The sequence below is a fragment of the Mycteria americana genome, chromosome 5 (genome assembly GCF_035582795.1).
Source record: "Mycteria americana isolate JAX WOST 10 ecotype Jacksonville Zoo and Gardens chromosome 5, USCA_MyAme_1.0, whole genome shotgun sequence".
Classification (NCBI taxonomy): Eukaryota; Metazoa; Chordata; class Aves; order Ciconiiformes; family Ciconiidae; genus Mycteria; species Mycteria americana.
In genome coordinates this window covers 28,481,949-28,505,296 of record NC_134369.1, presented here as the reverse complement: position 1 = coordinate 28,505,296, position 23,348 = coordinate 28,481,949, and the positions used below count along the sequence as shown (strand labels likewise).

The 23,348-nt window shown below is 43.4% G+C and overlaps 1 protein-coding gene across 9 annotated transcripts in view; it reads right to left on the bottom strand.

Moving 5' to 3' along the window:
- TSPAN18 (tetraspanin 18) overlaps nucleotides 1-23,348 on the bottom strand; it is a 171,875-nt gene that overhangs the window by 42,747 nt on the left and 105,780 nt on the right. For all 9 annotated transcript variants that reach the window (XM_075502553.1, XM_075502546.1, XM_075502554.1 and 6 more), the window contains one exon: nucleotides 19,682-19,812. The gene's annotated coding sequence lies outside the window, so the exon portion shown is untranslated. The remainder of the gene's footprint in view (nucleotides 1-19,681; nucleotides 19,813-23,348) is intronic.

The following is a 23,348-nucleotide window of genomic DNA, read 5'->3' as shown; positions in this document are numbered from 1 at the left end:
GCAATACCTGACACATATTACACTGGTTCATTTCTGTATGCTCACTGCTGTACAGATACCGCAACAACTTATAAACAGCGCAGACTGACACATCCCTTTTTCCTTCAATATGCCCAGGCTTCACAGAGGAACATATTTTTTCTATTTTATATTAAGATAAGTCATTTTCAATTAACAAACCAAAGAGCAAACAAGATTATAGCAACAACCTCAATTACCCTTATTAATGCCATTATGCCACCCCTAGTTAATAGACTATACTATATTCCCAAATCAGACGTTATTAACAAACCATTAAATTTGTAAATGAGAACAGCAAAATTATCTGCCATAATCAGGACAGTAATAATAATGCACCTTCTATTGTGCTTCTGGCTCGAGCCCTGAGCTCTGCAGCACTAGTTCATTTAAAAGCATTAACAGACTGCTTCCAGCCAGGGGTCATTTGCTAGCACAAAGTCTCGCTTTCTGCTCTCTTATCCCTTCGTAAGTAGAGAGTTGCCATCAAACTTCTGCAATTCTGGAGCTGAGTAGATTTATAAACTGCCTTTAGTTGGGAAAGTATTTATAAAGCCTCAGGGAACCAGAGAAGTACTCTGCTGTTTCCCTCATGAGTTGCAGATATTATTTGTAGAAACCGTACGATGCCGAAGCCTTTGCCAGGGACTTCACAAAGGGGCAAAAAGCACCCTAAGAGGGGTGATGGGGAGAGGCCATGCAGACAGCTGGACAGGGAGGAAGGAGCAGGACAAAGTCCCGCTGGGGCTGGCCATTGGAGCCAAACGAGGAGCTGTGCTCGTGGAAAATCTGACTCGCACATCTGAACCCTCCCTGCGCCCTAGTGCTAGCAGTCGCTGGTCCTTGTACGCTTCGGGGCAGCTCCAGTCACAAAACGCATCTGGGCATGAGTCCCACTGAAATTAATAGGTGCTTTCTCTAAAGGATGAGAAAAAAACACCTCAATTTGTGTATTTGTCAACTCATTTATACTGGCCCCATGTTACATTAAAGAAGAGACATCTCCCAGGACTCATCTTAAATCAGAACTGGACGTGTTTTGGCTTTGCTATGTGAAAACAGACTTTTTTTTACTTGCTTTGTTTTCTGCCTTGGGGAATTAGCGTCTCAGGCAGGATGCTGAAGACTCAGTGGGATTTATTTTTCATCATGTTGAGGGTGGGGTTTTTTATCAGGCACGTGGGCTTATTAATGCAGCTCCACTCAGGATAAGATTTTCAATAAACTATTCTGCCCACCCATTTTTCCTCATAAGTTTATGAAGTTAGTGAGGAGGTTACTGTTCAGGAAAGCAAGGCATAGGAAGCACAGAAGGCACAGATCTGAAGCGTGCTGGCTGTCTGCAAAGGGGACAGAGGCAGCTATCCTTCTAATGCACAACCCCCTTTGCCATTCCCTTCTCAGCACTGTTTACCAAAGGCGAGGATCACACTCAGCTCCAGGATGGGCCCTGCTCTGGGCACCCTCGTGTTGCTTTTTTTGCAGCGCTCAGTCCCCACACCACCTCCCTCCTCTTCTGGTTTCACACTCCACCCAGACTCTTCTGAACATACATCTATGTCTTGCATTGAAGCACCCACCTCGCTGCTGGATCCTGAGACCCCACAACTTCATGAAAGATGGAAGTGTCTATAGGGGGAAAACCCTCCCCTTTTCTTGGTCAGGTTTGATTAACCAGAGGTACTTTTCTGTGTCCACACAGCTCTTCTCAGAAAATGAAAATAGAATATTCTTTCCCAGAGCTATAGGACCAGCAAAAATTTTAGCTATAGTCAACCTGACCAAACACAGAACATTTCTTCTCAAATACTGGGTTGCTTTTTGAATATATTTTGAATATTCATGATATGCTATTTTTTACAGTCATCTGAAGCAGTGGAAATATATTTAAGAGCAGCAGAACCAAGAATGACCAGAACTCTGTATTACCCGTTACAGCACTGGTCCCCTCTCCACCCTGCTCATACTTTTGGCATTTAAAAATGCACAATGAAAAAGAAAATATAGTTAGTAAAAGTAACACTTGTAAAATTACATTTTAAAATCAGAGTGTTGTAAAGTAGCAGCTACAAAATGAGGTGAAACACTAAGCAACAAGTTGCCTAGACATTTTTATAGGAATTGGAATGAATGTCCAGTAAGTGTTCGAGGAAATTCTGAGTTGATTGAAACTTCTGGCTAGTCTATATTTTAACTGGATGGCTGGTGCTGCTTCAGCATCTTGCCAGCAGGCAAGGATATTAAAATAGAGAGCAGGAGGGGATCAGCCAAGAACAGTGAACAGACAGTTTATAGGAGAATAGTTAATCTTTTCTTCATTATTAGTCAACCTAGCAAGAATGTTCTCTGGTTATGCTGGATATCCAGTTAATTTTACCCAGGGCTGTTCAAAACACAAACCTATAGTAGCAATATAGGTAGCACAAAGAGATGGATCTTATTGAAGGAATTTGCATGCACTAGCTTTTTTTCTTTTTGCTCAGCACAAATAGAAACTATAGAAAAAGGTTTGAACTACAAATTTTTTGTAAGACAGCTTAGCCGGAAGCTGAAAACATGAGCTCTGAGATGTACTTTGTAACTTCTTGAAATCTCTTCGTCTTTTTGTAGTTCTACTGCCCAACTCACTGTCACAGCTTTTTTTTTCCTATTTAGCTAAAAAGAGACTGTCTTCCAGCACAAACTGTGTGCAAGCAGGATTTTGCACAGTGAAATCGTATACTTATCCAGGGCTGTTGATAAATGAACTACTGATACATGAACAGCTGCTTAGTTTCTGATACTATAGAAAATAGAACTCTAACCTTCTGCAAATGCAAATGTCTGGACAGCATTTCTAGCGGTGTTGAGTTTGGGGGAGACTGCTCATCTATTTCCTATCATTCTGCATGATGGAATATCGTGGACCTCCTGAGAGTTTGTTGCATCTTCCACATGAGCCTGAATCTGTCAGCTGAGAATTTCTTTCAGTTTGGGGAGAGAGAATTGTTGCTTCATTTTGTTTTAAGACTCGAAAACAGGCATTTTGTGATATTTCTGTGAATCCAGGATGGAACTTTTAATCAAAACAAGAGAGAAAGTTTTAACTAGCCAAAGGTGTGGTCGATGGGGCATTAACCTGTGACACAGAAGATTCAGGCTGACATTCCTGGTCTTCCCAGTTCCCACCAGGGAACGTGGTGCTAATTGCTAGGCTATTGACCTAAAAAATTCACCAGGCCAAACCAAGGTGGTTCTTGGAGAAGGCATCTAGTAGTGACAGAGATCTACATCTTTTTTGATTTGTTTCTTTATTTAAAACTATAGCAGGGTTTATATTTTTGGACCACAATAGAAGAGAAGAGAAGAGAATTTCCCTAAAATTTCAAAACCTGACATCTGCTTCATGAGATAGACGAAACAGAACACACCTTTTCTGTGCGACCCTAACTTAAAGATGATGCAATGCTTTACACAGATTTAAGTTCCTTGTCTTCCGAGTCTGGAAAGCAATGTTTTTCAGTGAAAGGCATCAGTGTTTTGCTTATGTCCCTACTCAAAAGGCCACTTGCAATTCCATTGCGTACAGGTTAGGAAGCGTTTTGGGAACTTAGGATGAAAGTACTGGAGTGAATAGCATATAAAACAACTAACTAGCTCAATCTTAGCATCTTCCACTAACTGGCTAGATCTTAGCATCTTCCACAGAGCACTCCAACTGGGCATGCAGAGATACTCTCCAACTGCAATGCACTGACACATCCATGCTTTTAAGAGGCAGAACCAAAACTAGCTGCAGACCTACTGATATACCAGAAACAGCAGAAAACTTCTACAGGGAGCATGGATCTTACCTACCCGCTCAGAAATTCCCACCAGGGTAACAGTATAATTTTTTGCCCTGCCAGGTCTACCTGTCTGCCTCTGGCAAAGCCCCGTTGCGGTGCTGTCCCTCTGCTGTCCCACCGCAACGGGGCAAGCGCTGGGGCACCACACTCAGGCTCTCCTCCCACTGACCAGCCTCAGCTCCCTTTGTAGGGAACGTGCCAGTGACACCGAGCAGCCCAGGCTGGCATTGCTTAAGAACCAAAAGTAACCACAGAAGTCATCCACGTCCAGAAGCCACAAAAAAGTATTTATTTTCTTTCTCTCTCTAAAATAAAATAAAACCCTGTTATAATTATCCTAACCATAACAGATACTTCAGCTTGCAAACACTCTCAAAGCTGCAGTGGGCAATAAATCAAACATGTCACTTCCAGCAACTCATCTCCAGAGCTGGTTGCTATACAGCCATACTATATAAAGAGGTTTTTTCCTGGTGATCCTCAGAGCCAAGATGACTTTTGTTGGCTCTTCTTTAAACAAATACTCCTGTAAATTACAGTTGAATCTAATTTTAGCATTCAATCCTAATTATTTTCCTCTAATTAGTGATTTGAGGGTGGGTTTGGTTCTCATAGGCTGATATACTGTCTTACTCATTTAAAAAATTTAATTCAGTTAACCCAACTCCAAATGTATGCACATGATGTCTCCACTACATTAACTCGTCACCACATAAATCACTCTGAAGCCAACCAAGACCTTCTGTTTTCCAGGCAAACTGTCTCAAAGGAACAACAACAACAAAAAATAATGGGCAAAAGAAGCTTCTGCAATACCATGAAAGACCAGCAAAATGCACTGAGGCTATGCCCAAACATAGCTGTAACATCCCATCCCTTCCACATCACTCAGAAGGATAAGAGCATTTTTAATAAAGCCACAGAAAATAAAGGCTTATACATCTTCGACGTCCCGCAGCTGGAGGGAAAGACAGCAGTTAAAAGTCCACTAATCTTGTACCATTTCCCTTCCATTAGTTTAAGTTTTGAAATTTGGATGGCGCTGAATCTAGAAAGAAGGGTTAATTGTTTAACCTTACAAAAATAATTATGCCTCTTTTGGCACTGCCTTTTGGCCTGTTTCATATTTTTAGTTTCCCAAAGGATTTGAAGGTCAACACACTGCTAAACTCTTTAGTGAATACTGTACCTGTGGATTCACTAAATAAAAATCTGAGACTAGACTTCAAGCTTTTTATAGACTTTGGATCTACCGGTTGTATGTGCTGTGGAAAAAAAACCCTCCCAACATTTCTTTGAAACAAAACTTGAAATCAGGTTAATTTTTTTTAATCCAGTGTTTCAATACTGCATGTGTTCAATTCAATTCCTATCACACCACTTATTACCATAAATTGGCTAGAAGAGGAAGTGGTGTGGCATAGCTAACTCTGGTTTAGAACTCTTTCAAACAGTTTTTTCAATCAGAATTTGTCGCAGTTCCATAACTATTTGTCCTCCTGTATGTTGTGAGCGATGGGTTGTTTTCCCAGTAAAGAGGTAGTTGAGTAACGATGATACCTTATGCTCTCAATAAAGCTGATGCTCAGCCCAGCCTTGTCATTCATGCAGATCTGTGTACAGAGGTAAGAATCTCAATCTCCATTCTGATCACTGTCTTTTAAAGCTCCTTCACACTCATATGGTTCCCAAAAATGTTACTCCACTCCTCATTTCAGCAGGAACCAGCACGCGCACCCACTCCTCCCATCTACTCTTTCACTCCAGAAATTATGCAGCCCTTTTGCCTACTGTCTGTGTTGCGGGGAGAAATCAGGGAAGAGAAAGGGGTGTGTTTTTACTTTTAAACAGGAAAATTTATATGGTGTAAAGTGCTTAATCTAACAGGTCAGAGGGATATTAATACTAAAATCTGATTAAGATATAGCATTTTATTGATACCCTTAGTTAGCATGTACTTGGTTTACCTAAACAAATGAGCTGGTAAAACACCTAACAAATTTATTTATGAAGACAGGAAAAAGAGAGGAATAAACAATTTATATGACAAAAACCCTGTACCAGTCTATACCAATTTTATGTCTAACTTCACCTCCAGTAGGAGAGAGAAGGGCTTGTCCTTTCCACTTACAGCAGATACTAAGCTTCTGTGAATAGTGTTATTTGCTGACAATCAGTGGCTTTATGTGCATATTTTCATACATATATATGTATATTTATACACACACACACAGAGCCAAGACAAAGCAGATTCTAATCTTCAGCCCAGCCTTTCAACAGTCGCCTCACAAGGAGTCTCAGTGAGCCACATCTTTCATCCTCTGCCATTCTTCATACATGTGTAAATAGAAATACTAAGTGTGAACTACAACATCAGAACAATACACTTGTGTCATCTATCGCTTTGCATTCATTTTGCAGAGATGCAAATACTTTCATAAATGATATTTTCTAAAGACCTAAGAAAAATTGCTCCAAGTTTGCTGACCTTCTACTATGTCTTGAAAGCCTCCAGGTTTTCAGTCTCCCAACAGTTTTGTTTCTAATACTAGCTCAAAGTTAGGTGCTGTCCTCCTTCAGCAATGAAGATGAGCCTTCATGTAGGAAAAATGTTGTCCATTGCTGAGCTCCATGTCATGGAGATTATGATAATGTGTTTTTAGAAGCCCAACGTGGAACCTTGTTAAGACCAAACCCAATGCCTAGTATGGTCAGTAGAAAGGTCATTGACTTCAATGTGGCCTTGCTCAGGTGTTCATTTCCCCCTCACTGCATTATACTTACTTGTTTTCTCATCTTATACTAAAGTTGAATGTACGTGCTCTTAGATCAAATAGTATTTCCGTCATGCAAATTTACAGTGCTTTGAACAAGAGGACCCTGGTTCATTATTAGAGATCTCACATGCTATCTCAATCTAAAGGTTAATTACCATTACTTTACTAATGCTCACTGACACAGTTCCCAAGCGCTGTTTGAAAAAGCACAGGGCTCTACAGACATATACAGCAAAAACCGTTCCATTACAATATGAACTAGCCCCAATTTAGAGTAACAGCTTAAAAATTATTTTTGACTGATCCTAGTTAGTAAAGTTCACAGACATTTACACATGTGCTATACAACAGGGCGTCCTGCTAACAATGATCTTCCACGTGCTCAGCCAGGGAGAAGGGAGAAAGTTCCTGCAGTGCAGTTAGCATAGTCCTGTCTGAACACAGGAATAATGCATGACTTGGCCAATCGCTGTCACCAAGCAGTGATGTGTATGAAGCGCAAAAAGCATTTTCATGTTTAAGAGGAAATACTTTATTTTAAATATTCAACAGTCCTTGTCTTCTTCGTATTGTCTCCCAGGGTCTCAGCCAGAGGGAAGGCGGCCCACAGGCTCTGATACCATGTTGCCAGGAAGGCCACTTGTCAGCAGTTGTAGCGTGAGCAACAGCAGGAGGCTCAGAACAAGTATGTGAAATAAAATGCTTATTCAAGAGACAGCACAATGCCTGGTTTTCTAAGTGGCATGAAGCGCTTCGCCCTGCGGGAGCCCTCAGATCTCTGCACTGAGCAGCTGGGTTGCACTTTTCTCCTATCAATAATAATGATAAATAATAATAACGATAGCAAAGTAAAAGGAAACCCTGAGCTTACAAGCTGCATCGGGTGGACTTAATGCTCCCGCCTCCAAGTGCATGGGGCTTAATTCCCCCACCTTTCGCAGGGCGGGCGGGGGCTGAGATGCAGGGCTGCCCTGTCTCCAGGCAACGGGCATCGCTCAGCCTCGGCAAACCTCTGCAACGCGCAGGAGGAGCAGCTGGGGCAGGTACCCCCCGACTTCACAGAGTGCGGCAGAGCTTTTCCAGTTTTAAAGAATAAAGGCAGAGAGTAAAGCAAGATCTCTACCTACCTTCTGACAATGAAAGCACATTCCCAGGTCTTCCTGGGGTTGCCTGCTTTCCCAGCACTGCTCGCGGGGAAGGTGCCAGGGACAGTCCGCAAAACTTTCTGTGACTTTCTCTTTCTCAGTGCTGTATATGCTCTCACCTAGGTCCACCTCCTCCTACTGCAGGAACTTTCCAAATTTACTAGCCACCTATAGGTAGCAGTCTCAATTCCTGAAGCTGTGTTTTGGCCAGGCAAAACCTACTAATGTCATGATTAACGGACACGCACACACATCACCAGGCTTCAAAGATGGTCTGTGGGAGAAAAGGTCAGCTGAGAACAAATGATCCATCAATCCTTACATTCACAAGGGGGAAAAGTTCTTCATCGGTAAGGGGATAAACGTCTAGTGCCAGGGAGGTGAGCGGGAGTGTTACCACTAACTTCAGTGACATCCAGATTTCATTCATGGTGCTTTGGGCAGGTTTACTCATGACGCCCTGTTCCACTCTCCTCCCCTGTACAGCTGATGTTGACAGAGATTGGGATGGTCTTACTTTGGCGGAGGTTCAGTATTTGAGGAAAGACCAAAGAACACTGTGAACTAAGACAGTTACGGACAAGATCTAAAAACCACACAAACCTGGTCCCTGAGCATCTTCAATTCACAGATGATCTACAGGCCACTGGCATTCAAAACACAAATTGCCGAGGATGAAGTTATTTGACAGAGAACTGGAAGTATACTCATAGAGCTTCTGTAGCATTCAACTGCCTCCCAAACAATTGTTGGAGCTGCTATATGGACATTATATAATTGCAGATACCCAGGAAAGAATGATTATGAATAGAAAAAAGAAATGTATGACAAATTGCTGCATTAAGATGCTCTGATTCAAACCAGACTTAATTCAAAGAAACCCTGTGTCTAGTACAAAAAAGAGGTCACAATGTCCCTTTCTCACTTTACTTGATGCTGTGTCAGTATTTGAGGATCTTAGCCATAAACATTGTTCATGATACAACACTATACAGCAAACACAACAGATAGTCTAACCTTCCTCATCATCACAGTACTGATAGACTATCCAGTCGGGATTTTTGCTTTCATTCACCATGACTAGAAACGTTAAAACAAACACTACCCTAGGGGTGCATGAAATGCTAAAATCAGGAGCACTTGCTGGAGCTTGGGAATTCTCATGGCTCCTGCTGTAATCTCAGCTCCCTGCCCATGCCTTCCCTCCTCTCTTAACAATTTATACAGCCTCACTGCCTTGGCAAATAGCTTCTTTTCCTTCTAGTAGCGACAGCTGTTATTGTAGGAGACAGCACAGTATAAAGTTACTCATTAAGAGAGGTAAAGAACTACCTCCCTGGAATATAGCATCACCTCCAGTTGAACTCTGGGGAAAAATAAGTACAGTCCTTCTTTGCTCCTTTGTGAGCAATGACATGGAACATCAGAAGGGACTGGCCAAAGTGCACGTTATACAGGTGTCCTCAAGGTGATTAATTCCTAGCATGCAATCCCACTACCTCTGCAAAGGGCAGCTCTAGTGCCAGAAGGCCAGATCCTTTGCAATATAGGGTGTGTCCTCCCCAGCCAACTACACCAATTTTACAACAATTTGCTTAAGTCAGAAGTGTGAGCTGAGACCTGGGTACCAGGTACTTCTGGATTTCAATCCCAGTTCACCCACTGATTCACTCACAGGGAAGGCAAAGTTCTCTTTATCTTTTACATCAAACCATCTTCCCCCCAAAATTCTTACACATATACAGACTGTCTTGAATCACATAAATCTTCTTTACAGCCTTTCCCTCCCCAACATGCCCTTTTTGCAAAAAGCCCTTTGCAACATTGCCTCAGCAAAGGAAGAAGACAACAAGCAGTTGACCGTGGCAGAGCTGAGTTGCATCAAAGAATCTGGAGGCACAGGAAAAAGGAAAGACAGAAGAAAGATGGGGAAAGGTGCAGGTCAGAGAAATGGCACGCCTGCAAAGCTGAAGCACAGAGGTCCTTTCTGAGATAAGGAGAGCTCCAGATCAGAGGTGACAGCAAAGATCCAAGCAGACAACTTAATCTTGATCTAGGAAACCATTGAGACATTCAGAGCACACTTCAGCGAAGCCCTACCACCACTGGCTTCTTCAGGACCTACAACTTTAAACACCCATTTAAGTGCTGTAGAGAAAACAGGCCAGATGGTTTAGTCCCCATTGCAAGACCAAACTCTTCTGCCTGGTGCTAGTCTGTGCAAATTGATCCCTTGTTCAGAAATTAAAAACAAAATCAGCAGCACTGAAAGACAGGACAGAGCAGCTCTGATGGAGAAGAAACCCAGAGCGACGCTGATTGATTATTCCCAGAATGCCTTTCCCAGAAGCATTAATGAAGTACGTGCCTGGGACAGCAGCCCTGAGCAGCGCATGGAAACGTTTGAAAAGCTCGCTGAGCCCTCCCCTGCACCCACAGACCTCCCTGCCTGATGAGCATATTTAAAACAGTTCTGCAAAGCACTACAGCCTGGGTCCCTACTAAAAACAACATTCCCTTCCCGCATCTCCTCCCCTTTAAATCAAGCTCAAACCCCAAATCTGGGGACGCCTGCAGTATGTGTATAATGGTATCTGTCCAACATTCCTCAGTAATAGCATCACTTGGGATGGGGAGGAGAGAGCTGCTCATTGGGGAAGGCATCGTACGAGGGATACAGGCAAGAGAGGCAAAATGTAAACAATATCCTTTGGAGGCTTCAAACAGAGCCTACTGCTGGTGCTGAAGGCAGTCATTTTAATCCTCAGCTGCAAATCACTGGGACACAATAAAAGAGAATTAGCAAAGACAACATTTAATGATAACTATGAGCACTCATGCTTTATTCCTTGACTTGCAGCTGAGAGTATTCAGTAACTAGAGGTGGATGGGAAAACAGGAACAAGAAAAGCTACAGCAGACTACCTGCAACCACAAGCAACAAAAGCAACTCATGGTCAGAAGCAAGAGTAATGCCCTAATGGTCATTCTCCTGCCAGACCAACCCCAAACTCTTCCAGCAATGGAGCACAAACAAATTTTATAGTAGCAAAAACCAAGAAAAATTGCTCTGCGTCAGTATCATCACAAAGAACATAGCAAGATAATCAACAGATTTTGTTGTTTGGGTGACAAAACAAAACAAAAATCAGAGGGGAAGAATTGCTTCAGTTTGAACTGGAAGATTTTTCTTCTGAAACAAAACAATACAAAGGTATTTCTTCACATCAACTCCCCAAAGTTTTGTTCAACCTAAAATGAAACGTTATTTTTTTTACATTTCCTAACTTAAAAAACAAAACAAAACACAACACACACCCCCAAAACACCACACCAAACAACCCAAAACCTCTTTTTATAAAAAGTATGGATCAAATTTTAATAGGAAAATGTGGTTTTCATTTTGAAATGTTGAAAGGATCAGCTTTGGCATTTCTAAAACAAAAATATGTTGCATTAAAAAATCTGGAAGTAAGTATTTTGATGTTTACAAATATATCTGTAAACCTTTTGTTGACTGAAACTATTCGCTTAATTTCAACTTGATTTTATGAAGATTTATGGTCTCTGTGAAGATTTTGGAAAAAAGGTTTGTGTAATTTCCATCTTTCATAAAAATGATCTAGTACAGAGCTGTGATTCACACTTGATACACACAGCTGATTTCCTATTCACAGAAGAAGAAACATCAGATCCCTACACTTTTCATCAATTACCATTATTCTTGATCAGTAGAAAAAACACATAGCAAAACACCAAGATCTCAAGCAGCTAAGGCAACACTTTTAGCTTTGTACACCTAATACTCAGGAGTATCGAGTGCCCCTAGGGATTTATATTGCTAGTCCTAAACATCTGGATTCAGGTTTATGCTTACATCTAGCTAGTTTGACTTTTTCCAAATGAGTCATTTCCAGCTACATCTTAAAAAAAAAACCAAAACCAACAAAAAACATTTCATTACTCCTTTTTAAAAGCCACCATCACTTATCCCCTTTTCCTGGGACGAAGACTTGTTGAATATACGCAACTTTATCCATCGTGTGGTCATACTAAGTCACTAGGAGAATCAGAGCTTTGCAGTACTGATCTTCAGGTACTTTAAATGATCATAAATTGTATTAATGTAAGTAGTCCGAACGTACAGTCTTTATTTTGAACACTGGCTTTTGGCAGAAGGAGATGGAATAGCAGAATGCCAACTCCTGGTTCCAATCAGTTCAGTGAGAGTTTGGCCTTCGGTGCTGCTACCAGATAACATACAAAACTGGGAGATGGAAAGGGAAATAGAAAAGCAAAGGCAGTTTTGGCAAGTGATTCCACTTTCCAGCAACGTGATCCATACACTAAGCCAACTCAACTAACAGGCCAATAACTTGCGATAAACTTATAGCTCCATTCTGAGAGCTGAACACTTAAGCATGGGAAAAAAGAGGACAAACTGATTCCTGTCCTTCTTGTTGACTGGATACTTGTGGGAGAAATAAATTAAAATTGAGGATATTATTTTTAGCCTCCTTGAAATGTACTCTTGGATGTACTTTCCAGCCACAAAGGTTATAAATGGTCCAGGTCAGTCTGAAGAGTCAGTGACAAATTCTGCCTCGACATATATGTCATCTGTATTGCACTGGGTGTCTGTCTGTCCCTCTCTAGCATCAGCAAGGGCTACCCAGACAGCAGGCAGGAATGCCCAAACCTGATAACCACCCCTGCCGCAGAACATGGGGAAACCAGTGGGTCAGGTAGGCATAAACTCTAATATTCTGTAATCTACAGTCGCCAGGGAAAGGTGCCAGGAACAATTTGAGATGGCAACTACAGAACAGCCAGTTCCCAGGAAAAGCTTCCTCCTACCCTCCTGGGCTCAGGGGCTGGCTCGCGCCATGCAGCAGGGAGGGACTGAGCCTGTTAAACCTCCTATATACTTTAAAATTTCAAGCCAGTGCTACAGCCCATCTGAAAATTAGCACCTGGGGAGTGTTGGGGGATTTGAAAATAAACCTTCCACAAATGATTAAAAAAGGAAGTTTATGTTGCTTCAACATACTTCTTTGGAATTTATTGATTTTTGCATGTGCTGCTGAGGGTGCTGGTCCAGTCATACCTGTGCTGTGCTCCCCATTTTCAGAAAAGTAACAGCTGCAGACAGTCCCCTGTTCAGCTCAAGACCTCACGATGCTGTGCACTGAAGCTAAAATACAGGCAGAGCACTGCCATTATATCCCCCCATGTCATCTGGCCACAAAATGCCTGCATGTCATCTCTACCTTACAGCTCCTGCAACACGCTACTGAGGAGAACAGCCCTGAATGTCCTGCACAAGCACGTCCAAGGCTGTTCAGTTCCTAGTTTCTTATCTGCTAGCACCGTCAACAAATGTAACATCTGCCAAGGATGCAGGTCACATCCATTAGAAGCTAACTGGAGAATGAGTCATTTTACAAAGGACAAATCAGCCATTAGATTATCATTATCTTCACCGTGCACAAGCCTGGCCAGCAGCTGACCTACACGTACGCTCCTCTCACAAAAGAGCTCTCGAGATCTTGCACTAAATAGACACAGCAATGCAAGCAAGAAACCTCAGCTTTAAAACAGGTCAAGGCATTCAAGAGTAATAATAACCTTTTTCATATTCTGCAGGTTTAAAAATCAACTGTTTTTCAATTTTTTTTTTTAATGTAAGATGTATAGACATTTTTTGATAGGCAGTTTTTCATGTGAGGAGAGGGAATTTCTAGATTACCTCTTTCCTTTTTTTCCTCCCTTCCCCATTCCTGCTTTGTCACAGAAAGGAGGAGCAACAGGAAAAAAAAAAAAAAAATGAAGATAAACCCTCCAGAATGAAAACTTGCTCATCTTCAGGTTTCTCTGAAAAGGAACGCAAAGTCTCACAAAGCCAGTTTCTGCACAAAATAAAATACTTCTATCACCTTTTTCTACAGGAGAAAACTTACCAGCTGTATTACCATCCTTATACAGACGGGGAAGAAAGGCAGACAGGAATCAAGCTACTTCCCACTGTCAGAATGCAGGCTAGGCGCAGAGCTGGTAATTGAATGCAAAACTCCCCAAACCCACTTCACTACTTACAGGGTAATACTATCCTTATTACTGATTTTAATAGTTATCACCTTTCACTGCATCCCAGCTCTCACTCATAAGCCCAAGAGAAAAAAGCTTCAAATACACGCATATATACCCCTCTTACATATCTGCTTCCTGAGAAATCTCTACAGTGAGAGAATAATTCTAGCAGCTCTTAAACTAAGTCCCCAGCTTCACTCAGTATTTTTCAAAATTCACAAATCAAAAGCAAATGTACTCCTGTAGGTCTCAAAATAAGCGATGCAAAGCCTCTACTGCTGTTCTGAGTGACACCATCTCAGCCGCTCCACCACAGGACTCAGCACGGCGATGAAAGGCAGCTTTGCTTTCCTGCCCTGTCACATTGGGTAAACCCCATTTTCCCTTGACAAAGCACTCTACCCGTGACATAGTCAGGCAAAAAAGCGCTTTAAATTAGCACTGTAGCATTAGAATTAAGTGATAGGAACCGAGAGAGATGTATTTCTAATGACAATTTATTTCCTCCTCCTTCATTACCATTTACATGTCACACAAGCTCCTGGCTCCATAGGAAAACACACACAGCCAAAACCAGCCCCCACGTGCGCCACAGTTAACATCAGAAGCACCATCTCCAAGTCTCTGGGGCAATACCTCTCAGAAGAAGGTCGACCCACCTCTGGCAGAGTCAGCTGCAGCGACGTGTGAGCCCTCTGGCTATTTGTGTCACCCCTAGACCCGTAAGAGACAGAAGCAGCAAACGTGCACCACATTGTCAGCAGCCACTTGCAGCCTGATGAATTAGCTTACAGCACCTTCAGCAGCAGAAGTTAAGAGCTGAAACCTCCTGCTGCCCCAGCCGCCATCCCAAGTGGGGCTCCTCAGCTCCAGCAGCCCGCAGGCGGCTGCCGGGCACGCTTGGAGCAAGGCTGAAACGGTGCCGGCAACACACGCTCTGCCTGCCCTCCGGATGCATCGCCACCTGATGCTCACCCTTTGCGCACGTCTTTCACTTATAAATGTGCATACAACAAACAGATCATCGTTGGCCATGACAGCTATTAGGACAGTCATAAATGTGAGCAGACTGTAACCAAAACACGAGGCCTGGGAGTTTGCAGAGAGCTTGAAACAATAGCTGTCGGGTGAGGAGCGTCCCATTTATCCGCACAATGTTTACTCAGACGTCCAACAACAGGCAAGTCCATGTCAAAAGTCCTTAGCCGCTTCATTGGTAATTTGAGAACCAAGCACATGGGGCATCGAGTTGTTCCACACCACTCGCCGTGAGTGACAGCTCCTCTTGATACCACAGTGGACAGCATTTGGGAGGCACCAATTCTCTTTTGTGAAGAAAAAGCTATGTGAGGACATTCCCCTGCCATACTGGTGCAAACTCCAGCATCTTAGTAAAGCCCAGGAGGCTTCCACAATTCTACCTCTAGTATAAGCACAATTTATCATACGGGAAGATTCTCTTGGAGACTCATTTTGCAGAGATATGAGAGCAGCACAGCTTCTCCAAATTATTTAACTCACACTCTAAAGAAAAATTAAAGAAAATTAGAACTTTCTCAATATGATAACTGCTTCCTTTGGTCAATGCGGCCTCCATTTCCAGGCTTTTATGAAAAATTCCGAGCCTTTAAAAAGTTCTTACTCCATTTTCATAAAATTGCAATTTCTTTAAAAGTTGTCCAATTATGCAACATTTTAAAAAGAAAAAAGTGTATATTGCCAATGCATACATAGATGATGATAATAATAATGATAATAACAAACAATTAATTTTCTGGAAAAAAAAGTGTTTATATAAAGTATTTTCCTTATTTTCCTTTCCACTTCTGTAATCACACCTCAGCATAACACAGATTGAGTATTATGACATGATTGTGGTAAATGAACCCCAAAATTTGTTGCTGATATTTCTAAGACAGAGTGGTTTCTTTGCTTTTATTTTTAAGAAGTCTGCAATATTATCAGTTGCCAAACAGATTTTTATAAGGAGAATCAACAGGGCATCACAGGGAGTCAGAAGTGGTGGCAACCACAGGCAGAACTGCTAAAGACTGTATGCTAATTACTCATGCAAGAAGGCAGAAGAGGAAGAGTGCCCAACTCCTATGCACACACGCACAAGCACGCACTCAGTCCCCTCCGAGAGCTGGCTGTGTTCCCAGCTCCCAGACCTATGCTTTTCCCACTCTAGACTCTGCCTCTGCTTTCTGGACTCAGGGCATTCAGCCCTGTTTGTGCTCATGTTGCTCCAGCTGTTCCTTTGCACAAGTCACTAAGTGGATTTGTTTGGAGTTCAGACTTAATTCCAAAAAGCGGGCAGTTTCTGTTCATCAACAAGTGACAGTTGCACCAGGAAACAAACAACAAACCTCAGGGGTGTTTTCAGGCTTTTTCCTGAGCCGGCACACGTTCTGACCCACCCCTGTTGCCTGCGGAAGCACCGCAGCCTCTAAGATACTGCTGCATGCGGCCTTGCTTCCTGCGGGCTCAGATGTTCCAGCTGCCTTTGGGGATAATCAGACTATGGTCGTCCCCAGCAGTGGGCTTGGATGTTGCGCAGAGCAGAGGAAGCCGGCGGCCCGAAGTGGTGCACGCCACTCACTCAGCACAGCAGCAGGAACGAACAAAGCACGAGCTGGGAGCAGGAGGTTCAGGTCTCCGCAGCCCCGCGTCCTCATCTAATACAGTGAGCGAGGATTAGCGCCATTTCATAAACCACGTTTCCAGGCAATGGGGAGGAACAGAAGCCCCAGTTCAGCAGCACTGTTTTTGTCCCAGCTCTCAATCACAAATCATAAAGTTGTGGTGGAAAGAGATTTTCACCCCTTAAAATTTCAAGTACTGAAATAGGGACAATCCGGTAGGGAACACCTGGGAGCAAAAGGCAGGATCCCCTTGTAAGAGGCCAGGTGTGCTTGCATCAGGACTGGAAATATACACTGAGTAAATGGCAGATTGTGACTGAACAGGGATGCAGAGGGGACACTCCATGCCTCTGTCCCACTGCCTGAGCATCCTCTTAAGCAAGAAATATCAAAAGGCGAGGAGGATTATTACGGAGTTCAGGACGCAGGAAAACGCTCAGCAGCATCTTCTGCTCCCGTCATAGCAGCTGAACCTCATTTGCTATTGCTGCTTTGCCTAATCACCTAAACCGTGACAAAAGAGCCACAGTGAAATCTTTTGCACAGACCAAGACTGTATACATGCGTACTGTAGCCTACCGCTTTCCTTTTGCCCAAATCTTCCACAAAAGCAGAACAACTTTCAGCAAGATAAAAAAAAAGGCAACTGTAAAAAATCAATTTTTAGAAAGAATGTAGCATGATGCCATTTTCCTTATATGGCAACTGGTATCCCATGTGGAGTCTCAAACAATAGCCAGCCTGGCAGGGGGTGGAGTAAGAAGACGACTTGGGGGAAAAAAATTATATATATATATATTCCCTGCTGGCCCTCACCCTCCATTTCCTCTTGGATTTCTTTGTGACTGCGCTGAAAGGGGTCAATAGCTCCCAGCTTGAGAAATGCAGCTTTTGAAAGGACTATCACCAGCATCTGTATTTAAAGCATGCCTTTTACTTCACAGCCCCCCAGCTAATGCAGTGCTTTTAAAAAGCGAGCAGCAAGATAAACTTTCAGGGAAAAGAAAAAGGGAAGAGTAGAGGAGAAACGGTACCTTTCTGCTTTGGTTTACTGACACTTTCACTGGAAAAAAGCTTGACTGGCAAAGGAGGGACAAGGAACATAAGCTGCAGTTGATCTAAAGCGCTACGGATCATTACACCTTGTTTCAGTCACCACCTCCCCATCCTTTAAAGTATGCTACAAAACCACATGAAGCAGCCAAGCACCAAGCTGGAAAAGAATTTCAACTGATTAAAAACAATGGGCAAATTAGCACTGGACTCATTGAACACATCAAAGCTTTGCAACTCAATCTGCAGTGTTTAAGAAATTCTGATCTGACAAACACAGGCAATCTAGTCAAATTTTGATAGGCTTAATTAATTTATCTGGATAATGAAACACCAGACCAGTGGCTAAGTTTATATTTAGGCTTTCTATTTGAGGAAATACTCCAGAAAAGCTATGGCACGTTAGAGCCAGGGATTTATTGGGAGGGAGGGGGAACAGGACTGTAACCTTCTCCTTTAGTGCCACTGGACGTGGCCCATGTGGAAGGCTGGCACGTGCACGGTTTTTCAGGACCCCTGGCCCCACTTCACATTGCAGCCCCATTCAAACATCCGATAGCAATTATATTGCAGTCACTTTCTGTATCAGCATGTGTTTTTTAATTGACTTTGGAAGTGGATGAATCCAAGTGTCCACACAAGGAGTTTATACAGATCAGCTGTTGCTGTAGTTCCCAGGTGTAAACAGGTCGAGACTCCATCCATGTGCTTTAGAAACTGAGTAACAGTTCCCACTACTAAAACTTTTCCAAATTTAAGGAGCAGAACGGGTGAAATGTCACAGAAAGAAGCTCTACTTTGTGTTGAGTGCAGACAGTTTAAATAAGACCAGCTATGATTTTCCAGCTCTAATTTATTTGACTTTATATTCATCTGGTTATTTGACTGGAGTCTTTCAGTAAACGCCAGCAGAATCCCACAGTATTCATCTAACATAGGCCTGAAATTCACAGATGGAAAGGTGCAGTGGTACCTCCAGGAGCACTACACACAGCAAAAAGCTATTTCAGATAGTTCCTATGAAATTGTCAGAGAGAGAAGTCAAAAATGAGGCCAGCGAATGCTCCAGAAACAGAGAAGTAAATTGCCTCTCAGAGTCTCTAGCATGAGCAGCATACGACTTTGCATTTCACTTTAGTTTCCAATCATACTATCTTTCTCACAGTCATTCAAATACATTAGTCTGTGCCTTATCAGATCCTGAATTACTACTGTAGAAAAGCTTCTGTGAGTCTGAGAACTCTGTAGTTCAGAGACATTTATGTGGCTGTAATGAGTACTGACAGATAAGCCACACTCATGCATACACGCTTGCAACTGATGTCTGGTTTAACACAATACAGCCCTAAGCCTTCATAATACAGCATAGGAAACAGAATCCTCCCATCGCCTACTAGTAATTGCATCTGCAGTGGTCAGGGGTTGAAAGAGAAGTAAGCAGATTAATTCTATTAGACTGTGCAATAGTATCCCAAGGGGACAAGGGAAAATCCCATCATTTAAAACAGGACTGGTAGATGCTGCTGGGAACGATGTTACATACTAGTAGGGGATTAAGGGTTTGGACTAAAGGGCCTCATCTTTTCTAGATCTGGTTTCCATAAGTCATTGCAATTAGAACGGCAGGGCTTTTCTGTTTGTTTTTTTCACTTTTGGATGACCTGAAACATCTTGCCCAGCTGAAAACTAAATGATTTAATTAATTTCTTACTTAACCCATTCCCCCCAATATACACTTCTTTATTCCTTTTCTTAAAAAGCTTTCTGTTTAAATTAAGGTAATTTTCAATACAAAATTCTTTTAGAACAAGAGGTTCAACTATTGTTTTATTAATACCTCATCTGTAACATTTTTCTTTTTTCAGCGCGCTCCTCCCACACTTTTAGCCTATATTTATCTCAACTATACGAGCTGTCTTGATCCTCTGAAAGTACATTTTTGCTGAAAAACATTCCCTGCGCTGTAAATACAATGTAAGGTTTCACTCCTAAAGATGTGGCAGGCAGAGGTGACAAAGCCCCTCTTGAGCCAAATGAATGGAAAAAATCCTCTGCTCAGCCCACTGCAGCAAGGCCAGAGCCCAGCAGCAGCAGAGCCCGAGCATTAGGAGCACTGTCTGCCTTACCTGCGCGCTGCTTTGAGGGGACAGGCCTTCAGAGAAATACTTGTTCTCCTCAAGAAGTCCGGTTGTACTAAACATGCATCGGTCAGGGTCCTTGTTTCAGGCCCCTAGCACCGTGATCCAGGCTGGTCAACCTGTCAGAAACAGCAATGACAAATACATAAGAAATACACCTCCATAGCGGGCCTGAGGAGAAGAGCGTGACTTTGCTTTACTCCTTCCCACTCGGGTAAAGATCAACCCTTTATTGCACACCTGAAGGAGGTGAGGGGAAGCATCTGGCAGAGACCCTGAAGACCTTGGCGAGGTCTGGACTGAAGGCAAAATCTTCCTCCTTACTTTCCAGTCCATTTAGACTGGCCAGAAGAGGGCTTTGACCAGAAGGCAGGAGGAGGAACAGGACTATTTCCAGAAGAGTAAGAGAGGAGCAACAGAGCTGCTCTGCATCTTCCCCTCCTGCTCCCCCGTGCAGCAGGGGAGAGTCACCAGGGAAACAGGAGAGGACAGGAACTCCAGGAAGAGATGCTATGAGTCCCCCAAAGGCAAGTCCCAGAACGGAGGATGGAGTAGTGTGCGAAACAACCAAGGTAGTTAAATGTTTAAGACATAGACGCATACACCCCCCCCTCTTCCTGGATTGTATGCAAGAAATATGCACACACGTGTTCACTTACAGGAGAGATGTTAGAGCACAACCGTACGCTGAATGGAGGAAGCCAGAAAAGACTGAGGATGAAAAAGAGGGCAAGGTGATGGAGCCAAGAGGCAGGCAAGGGTGGGATGAAGATAGCAACAGAGCCAGGAGGACAAGGGTTCAGTGGGAGATGCTCAGGTGGTGAAAGCAATAAGCAAGCAAAAGAAGGTAAATTAGAGCCTGGAGAAAGGCAGGAAAGGCCAGCGGGAAAGGACGAGGGCTCATGCCAGATCTTGTCAGGTTCTCCTTGCAGAAGTCAGTCAGACCCGGGCACTTAACAGAGCAATCGCTCCATACCGGCTTCTCTCTGGAGAACAGCACCGAGCCTGGATCTCATTCTTCCTGACAGCTCCAATTCAGATACGAAGCTGGCGCCACGCAAATCCATTTCATAGCATTACGTCTCTCCTCCCCAGTCTACCTTGCTGCTTTGCTCTCTTTTGAAACCAAAACCCTCCACCCTGCCCAGCCCCTCCAGCATCCCAAAGCCAACGCCAACTGTCCCCATGCAGCATCAGGGAGCATCGGTGCCCGCCCTGCACCACAGCGCTTAGTAGCTCCTCCAGGGTCAAGATGACGGCTGGGGGAGAAGGTCCTTTCACGGCAACTCCACCCAGCAGTCCTGTAAGGCACGGAGACAGGGCTGCAGCCGGCCATCTCAAGCTCCCCCTCTCTGTCACGCTCTCTGGAGAAGACAGACATACCGAGCTGAGCTAGCAGCTAGACTCCAGTAGATTACAATGCCGCTAACAAGCCAGCTGGGAAGCGCTAATGTCACACCAGACTACATGACAGGAAATTCCTGCCACGGTGCGGGTATCAGCCCTCTGTTAGCCACCCCCTGCTCCCCTCCACAGAAGTGCTATTTCGCACTTCCCCAGGGCAAGGGAGCGGGCCCAGCGGGACAGAGGAGTGCTGCACGCCGAGTCCAGCCTCCGACGCCCTGCCGAGGAGCGCTCTGCACCCTGGTCGTTCATCTGACGTGCGCTAGAGGAGCCATGCGGTCCAGCGAGCAGAGCAGCGGCCCACCAAACAGGTACGCTGGCAGATGTTCTCCGTCCCGTGTCTCTAGTGGACTCGCGCACTTTCAGCTGAGCTTCACCCTCCTGTGGGTGTTTGTTTACAAGCCTCTTCCCTGCTCTGCACAACCTGGCATTTCAAATACACACGTACCGACCACATCCTGATTTCTTTAAAGGGGAAGGGCAAGTGTTTGAGAGGTGCAAGTGCTTGCATGTAGAAAATGCATACGTCTGCACAGGACAAAGTGTCTGCTGCCTAATAGAAACCTACCCTATTGAATGTGGTCCTAGTTCTTTCAGACATGCAGCATTGGATAATAACTCGCAGCCTTTGGAGACAGTGAGGGGGGGGAAAAAAAAAAAAGATTAATTTATTCAGGTTTGTGAAGTGCTCTGAAACCACAAGATGGAAAGTGTCACAGGCAGGTGTACTGAGAGTCATCAAAAATTTGATTCAATGGCATCTTTAGTACCAGTTTTCCCTTTCCATTATGGAAGAACAGTGCTGTCCATGTAGGCAAAACCCATTCATTCCCTATTACTATTCCAGCTGATGTACTGCTGTGATCAGAAGCAGAGAGCTCTAATATATTTAGGGTCACTAATATTCTATTTTGTCTTCTGTGCGTACTTGCTCAGATGAGAGATTTCAATCATCTCTATTCAAGGAACATTAAGAACCAGAAGATATCTCAGGTCATCTAAATCCTCCTCTCCGGTGGAGGATCATGCCTCTCCCCTCCCCCCTGCTTTGTTTATATCTAGTCCAAGTGAGAGTGTCTCAAGCAGCAGGAGTATTTTCCTTTCTCTCAGCAAACCTCAGAAAAGCCTGACAGAGAGCTGTCTTCAAGACTTGTTGCCTGCGTAAACAGTCTGATTTTTTATTTTGGTTAATGTGATTCCTTTTTATCTGACTAGAGCAAAGGTAGCAGTATGTTCAAAACCTGAATAAGGACAATAAAAAACAGGGACCTTCTCCGTGGTTGATGCGGAGGGACAGAGAGGGACAGCAATGCCAAGGGATCCAAGTCTCCTCTAGCCCTGTAGGTGAATTTTCAAAGAGGAGTAGAGCCAGTAGACTATGGGTCATCTGGGCTTAATACATTTTTAATATAAAACCAAAAATAAACAAAAGCTTAACGTGGAATTTCTCCTGGTTAGTTGCCCTGGTATTATATTCTCTCTAATAACTGCTAGCTTGGAGACAAGACCCCGGATTAGACAAGATCTGGCCCAGCCTAGCAACTCTCGGGTGTCCCTTCCACAACACTGCACTAAGCTACACCCTTGGGGCTTTAGACTCTGGCTCCTGAGTTTGGTTTGATTTAAGAGGTACAACAGACTCTGCTGCAATTGAACTTTTTTTTTTTTTAATTTTTATTTTAAATCCAACCCTCATCACAGCTTCCTCCCCACTTCAATGTTTGTTTGCTTTGGGGCCCCGATGGTGGTATATTTTGCAAACAACTTTTTTTTTTTCATCCTTGTATACTTCTACAATCATACACATGCTTGTATAAAGCCACTTAATCAAGCATAAGGAACAAGAATTTGCACTATATCCTGACACAGTGATTGGGAGAAACACAAAGCATTCACATTTAACATTTTATACATCACAAGTAACACCAAAACAGATGTAAAACAAGCCAATTCCTCATTATATTTTACACTTACCACAACAGAAATCTTTGTGCATTAAATACAACTGAAAGGGAGCTGCGGAGTTGGCATTAGCTTGACAGATGCTGAGATAAGCTGCACCAGAAAGGAATATCTCAGCCTGAAACAGTGCATGTTAAAAAGGCATCTGCTTATTGTTTGATATGTGTATTTATTTACATAGACAGCTTGCTGACACGCTGAAAGGTTGGGGAGGGTGGTGCAGGCTGGCATTTTTAACTCTCAGCAGGCATTCAGCATGCAGTTTGTTATCCTTTGGTCATGTCACAAG